Here is a 6837-nt window from a genome sequence, read left to right as displayed (position 1 = left end):
AATACATGGGCAACTGGCGGCCCAATGCGGCCCACAGGTTGATATCGGAATACTGATATAATATTGATTTCAAACATGCAAACATGACCCGCTTTAATTACCTCTGTTTATATTAGTAGTTGAATGACTAGTAGTATTAAAATGTTAGTCTTTTTATGTCCAATGTATTTGTATTTAAGTTCATAAAGTTAACATAAGTATAACTAAATGCATTTGAATCAAAATGTTACGTTTAAGGATTCCAATTAAAAAATAACAAAAGATAATTCAGGATTCGAATTCAAAAGTTGCGAAAATAGCCATTTGAGCTTGTAGATCGGCTATTTTTGCCACTCTTACTGGAGAGGTTTTTGCTCGACAGTAACAATATGCAATGTGGCCCCACTGGAGTGTGGAAATATAGTGGCCCACATCAAAGTTGCCCACAAATTATGAAATGATGAAATGCCAGGCGTGGTGTGAGATATGATCTATAGGATCTACACATTTCAACATGAAGAAGTTGATGATGAAATTGACCACTTCTGTATCTTAGTCACTTCTCTGTTCTCTCTTTTTAATCTGTTTGTCATCAACATCCTCACATAGAGGGTAAGGAAACGGATCAAGATGTCAATATGTATTCATTCCATTCCATTCTATTAGTCCTGCAGCAAGTCCTCAAAAAAAGCCTTAGTTTTTTTAGATACCCCTACCCGAATTAGAACCAAACACAACCATGTTTTTTTCTTATCTTTAGGGTCTCTCGTTAATGAAATGGACGAATTGTTTTAAAGACCAACCCCAATCTCTGAAAAAGACAGATCCGAAAATCCAAAAATCCAAAAATAGCCTGCTCACTCTTATCTTCATACAATCTGCTGAGGGGTGAACCAGGTGTCTACATCAACAAAGAATCAGAATGCAATTCGCAAGAAATACTGAAATATTTGTCCTTTAAACGTACAGTACCTTTAGTTTAAGAGGAAATTGTACTTTTGTGGTGAGAACGAGAGAACTCCTTTACTTTCTCTCATTTACAAGAAAAACATATATTTATGTCAAATAAGTTGTTACTGCATTGCCTAAGATAAGATGCTACTAAACATTAACCAGTGGTTTTGTGGAGATAGTTTTATTGCAAATCGGTTTTCTTTAGACATACATGGAAATTGTTGTGGAAATGTATTTTAAGGCAAAACTACATACATACATACATTCATACATACATACATACATACATACATACATACCCAGCCGATTACAGTACTTGCACGATCTGCTTGCGCAAGTAATAATAGGCTAATAATTGCGACCGTAGGTCGCATTTACTACCAAAACCTCCACGGGCTGTCTGTCAGTGAGTGAGTCAGTGAGTCCGTCACACTTTTGCCCTGCTCATATCTCCACAACCGTTGCCCCCATCCATGCCAAATTTTGCACACACACTCCTTGACTGCCAAACTACAACCTCTAAGGACCCCCGGAGCCCCAGGGACCCCCAGGTCCCTGGGGGACCCCCAGATGTAAAAAATGACCAAATGTGCTCACACGTCACACGTCACACTTTTTCCCTGCTTATATCTCCGCACCCGTTGACCCGATCCATGCCAGATTTTACACACACACTCCTTGCCTGCCAAACTACAACCTCCAAGGACCCCCGGAGCCCCAGGGAGCCCCCAGGGACCCCCAGATGTAAAAAATGACCAAATGTGCAAAAATGACCAAATGACCACCCCAACGGGGCTGCTCAAGGGGAATTCCCGGGGACCACCGACTCCTGGTGCTCCAGAACGGATGCAAAAGTGGTGGCGCCCCCAGTGGAGGACCCCCTGCCACTGCAGCGCACATAAAATGCCGTAACTCGGGCTAGGAGCGTCCGGGAGAGCCGGGGCCGGTACCTATTCGTCCGCCAAGGCAACGCGGAGACCCCACCCCTCATTTCTCACATGGCCCTATTCTAGCGCCACCTTCAGGCCGATTTTTAAAACACATTTTTGGACACTGCTCCTACAGTTTTTGCCCTAAAATCACGAATATCACTACACAGCATGTCTACACTCATGTCATCAACATGGATCAGGAAGATTTGGGAAAAACAAATTTTTGCCCTATTTGTGGAGATAAGCCACCTACGGTCGCTTATCTCCCGATTAGGGAGTCTTACTGGTAATAATACATATTATTAGTGGCCAAGGCCACGAAGTGGCAAAAGCCTTGGCCACTCATTGTTATTGGACTTCAGCACTATTATTATTATTATTATTATTGTGGGCTCGCCTGGAAGGCGAGCACACGTATGTTATCTTCATTATTTATTTCTATACTATACTAGTCAGTATCCTCAAAACTTTGGCGCGCTTCATCTCCTAAACGCTTACACCTTTCAACACCATTCAAATTTTTATGTGTTCAGCTTACTGAGGACAAGTGTGCGTGTATTTTTCTTTTTGAAATGTTTTGTAGTTTAATTATAAAAAAATTAAAATGTTTAACTTTAAGCACCCAATGCATTTCCAATGGGTTTAGCAGAGTGAGACAGAGGAAAGGGACCCATGTTTATATTAAGTCGCTGTGGCTGCAATATTCACACTTCAGATATGCTATTTATATCAATGCGTTCACACAGGTCTGCTGTCTGATTTGATCCAAATGTCTAAGCTGTGTGATGTATAAAACTATAGTTATAGTTAAAACTATAAATAAATGTCCCTCTACACTCTACTGATTGACACAGCTGTGATTAAAGGCTTGGCTGTCATTGGCTGTTCTGTGGTGATGTAGCCTTACATAAGTCGGACCTGCAGTGACAATGCGAAAGTCTCGGCAGAGACGTCTTAATGTAAGGCTAGTGGTGCTGCAAAGTAACCAAGTACATTTACTCAAGTATATACAAGTACTTGTACCTACAGTACAATTTTGAGGTACTTTTATTCTACTTTCCATTTTTGTTACATATACTCTACTATAAATACAGCATTTGACAGCTTCAGTTACTTGTTATTTTGCAGATTTTATTATTAATAAAAAAACATAGATGGACCACTTAATACTGCTATGAAGTTGATCTACAATGTGCACGCACACGCACGCACGCACGCACGCACGCACGCACGCACGCACGCACGCACGCACGCACACACACACACACACACACACACACACACACACACACAAACAACTGTTACTGTGGAGACGTTTGCTTGTATTTGTCTTTGAGACATGTTTTGTAGTGTTTTAGAAATTTTACTTAAAAAGAATAAGGGATTATTCTAAGTTATAGTTTTGCTTAGGCTTGCACCCCAATTGTTTGGCTACAAATCGGGAAAAATGGTCTACATTTTTTGTGCTGGATGTGCTCTAATTTGTGCAGTTGAAATCAATTGTGCTTTTATATATATTTATATATATAAATATTTATATGGTTATGAATTAGCAGATTTAGCAGCAGTATACTGATTGCCGGTGCAGCAGTATTTCATTGTAGAAGATAGCAGCAGAACAGTGGTGTCGTGTAGAATATCTCAATAATGATAGCAGCACAAATTATAAAATTTACGGCACAATTCAGCACTAAAGAATGACACCATTTTTATTATGTTTTCATCATATCTTACTTTCCATTTTTGTTACTTATACTCCACTACAATTACAGTATTTGACTGCTTCAGTTACTTGTTACTTTGCAGATTTTAGAATTAATACAAAACATAGGGAAACCTGGAGGTCCTTGAGGGTCCATTGCTGGTTCCCAAAGTGTGGTTCGGTTACCCCCGAGGGTCCCTGAAAGGTTTCCAGGGGGTCCATGGCTGGTTGCCAAAGTGTGGTTCGGGGACCTCTGGTGGGTCCCTGAGCTGTTTCCAGGGGGAGCATTGCGAATTCCCAAATGGCCGGGCTTTAAAGAGCCATAACTTCAGTTCTCAACATGCTACTGGTCTCGAACTTGTTTGTTTACCCGTCCACATTGTTTTTATTGTTATCTTAATTATTTCTTTATTTATCTATCATAGTAGTATCTCCTGCAGATTGTATTAATACAAAACATACAGTAACCACACACTGTGCATCTGACATACAATGTGACACGTTATGAGCTTGTAGATGTGCTATTTTCAGAAAATGAGAATAAATTTTATTCGGTAAGTTAAGTAAACCTTGCTGAGCATGTGCCTCCTGCTTGGCACTTAACATGGTAGTATCCACACGTTTCCAACGTCCCATCGTGCATTGTGCAGGTGGTGTGAGGTTGTATGTCTGCTGTTCTCCGGATGTGTCCCACACATAATGCTACAGTAAATTCTCGCGGAAACAGGTGGATATTTTCATGCTAAAACGTACCCCCCCCCCCCCCCCCATACCGTTAAAGGACCAGGTCACCTCTGGGATACTATCGCCAAAATAAAAGTCTGGGTTAAATAAAAGTCTGGGTTTCCGAGACTACCTCTGGGACAACAACCAGATCTTATTTTATTGTTGTGTGGGACACGATCAACACAATCCTGTAATTTCTTGTGTTCAATCTGTGTTTTTAGATATTTTAGTATTTCAGCATGCTACAACTGGTCATATGATGCTTTGTAGCATGATATTGCATCATCTCATGCATCATATGATGCAAAATGCATCATATGACCAGTTGTAGCATACTGAAATACTAAAATATCTAAAAACACAGATTGAACACAAAAAATAACTCAACATTGTGTTGATCGTGTCCCCACACAACAATAAAATAAGATCTGGTTGTCCCAAAGGTGACCTGGTCCTTTAAGTTCATGTAATAACACTGCTTGTCTACATTGTATTTGCATTACCATTTTACGTCAGTAAAATGAAAGAGAGCATTGCCTGGGAACTTGACACTTTTACTATTATTGTTTTGGGTTGGAAGCGAGCCCACACTGTTTCGAAGGAACAGTCTTTCTAGTTATTATTATTCTTCCGCCACTTTTGCTCTAGCGGCTAGACCGTGCAGTCGCTTTTTACGAAACTCGGCAGTATGGCAGAGGACTATGCCAAACGGCTAAAACGCGAAGCTCGCAACAATCGGCCAAAGGGTGGCGCTGTAGGAAGCCTTCGAAAGTGCAAACTTTGAACTGGTGTAGCTCATGCCCTGTTTCAGGTACAGCAATGAAACCTGTATACACTTATGCGTCTCCTCATGCCGAACAACTTTTACGCTCTGACTTTTGACCTCTGACCTTTACCTCTCCCACAATTTTGAATTCTATGAAAAACAGTAAAAATGTATCTCCTCCTGGGATTTTCGCGTAACGTGCGCGAAACTTTTTTTACATGAACTTTGGACCAATACGGTCTGAAAAGTTAGCCGGATTTTCTTTAAAGCGAAACATTATTTTTTAATAATTAACCGTATAATGCAGTTTCATGCAAATTATTCTTCTGCCTCTAAATCATACTGCAAAGTGACACGTTCATGGCAGTATGGCAGAGGACCATGCCAAACGGCTAAAACGCGAAGCTCGCAACAATCGGCCAAAGGGTGGCGCTGTAGGAAGCCTTCGAAAGTGCAAACTTTGAACTGGTGTAGCTCATGCCCTGTTTCAGGTACAGCAATGGAACCTGTATACACTTATGCGTCTCCTCATGCCGAACAACTTTTACGCTCTGACTTTTGACCTCTGACCTTTACTTCTCCCACAATTTTGAATTATATGAAAAACAGTAAAAATGTATCTCCTCCTGGGATTTTCGCGTAATGTGCGCGAAACTTTTTTTACATGAACTTTGGACCAATACGGTCTGAAAACTCAGGCGGATTTTCTTTAAAGCGAAACATTATTTTTTAATAATTCACTCAATGTTGCAGTTATATGCAAATTATTCTTCTGCCTCTAAATCATACATGCAAAGTGACACGTTCATGGCATTTGGCAAATATGTAGAGGATTAGTCCAAATATCACTGAAAGCAATCTTACTCCAATTGGCCAAAGGGGGGCGCTATACGAAGCGTTTGAAAACTCAAACTTTAAAGGGGCATAAGTCATGCCTCGTTTGGTTTGAAGACATGCAACTTGCTTACACGCGTGCCTTGACTCAAGCTGAAGACATCTGTGTCTTTGTTAAGTAAGCTCCGCCCTTCGATTTTCCGCCTTTTGGAGCAGTTCGTAAAACACTTAAACCCGCTTTTATTCCGGAACTTTCGCGTCATGTGCACGGAACTTTTTTTACATGAACTTTGGACCAATATCTAAAGATCTGTCAGATCGGATTTTTTAAACATTGAAACATGCTTTTTTAATAGTTCAATCAACATTGCAAGTTGTATGCAAATTATTCTTCTGCCTCTAAAACATACATGCAAAGTAACATTTTCATGATGAACTACCGTAGAGGGTAAGTCCAAATATCACTGAAACCAAAAAGAATCATATTTGAACTGGGGACCCCCCACCCTGACGTGAGTAGGGTTTTCCCATGATCTGGTCCTTAGGCTAGATGCAGAATAGAGCTGGGACGTTCGCGAACGAATCAAATCTTTTGAACGGCTCTTTGAAGTGAACGTTGGGATCCGGTTCGCGCAGTAGAGAGCCGTTCATTTGGGGGGGAGACCCCCTCCCCCCAATTCAACATCTCCTTGCTACTCCACTGAGTACTGACTGAGTACAGTGAGTGAGTGAGAGAGAGAGAACAAGTGGAGGAGCGAGTTCATTGTTGCCTGCTTGTTTTTTTTAGGTGTTTTATGAATAACAACAGTCAAGGTAGCTTAATTTACACACACATTTTATGATCGATGGTACTGTCTCACTTCAAATAGCCATAAATCCCACCTCTAATGCAGAATGGTTAGGCACAGGTGTGTGTGTGTGTGTGTGTGTGTGTGTGTGTGTGT

The sequence above is a fragment of the Nannobrachium achirus genome (assembly GCF_963921795.1).
Source record: "Nannobrachium achirus genome assembly, chromosome: 4".
Classification (NCBI taxonomy): domain Eukaryota; kingdom Metazoa; phylum Chordata; class Actinopteri; order Myctophiformes; family Myctophidae; genus Nannobrachium; species Nannobrachium achirus.
The sequence above is the reverse complement of the archived record's forward strand: the minus strand, read 5'-3'. Positions refer to the sequence as shown.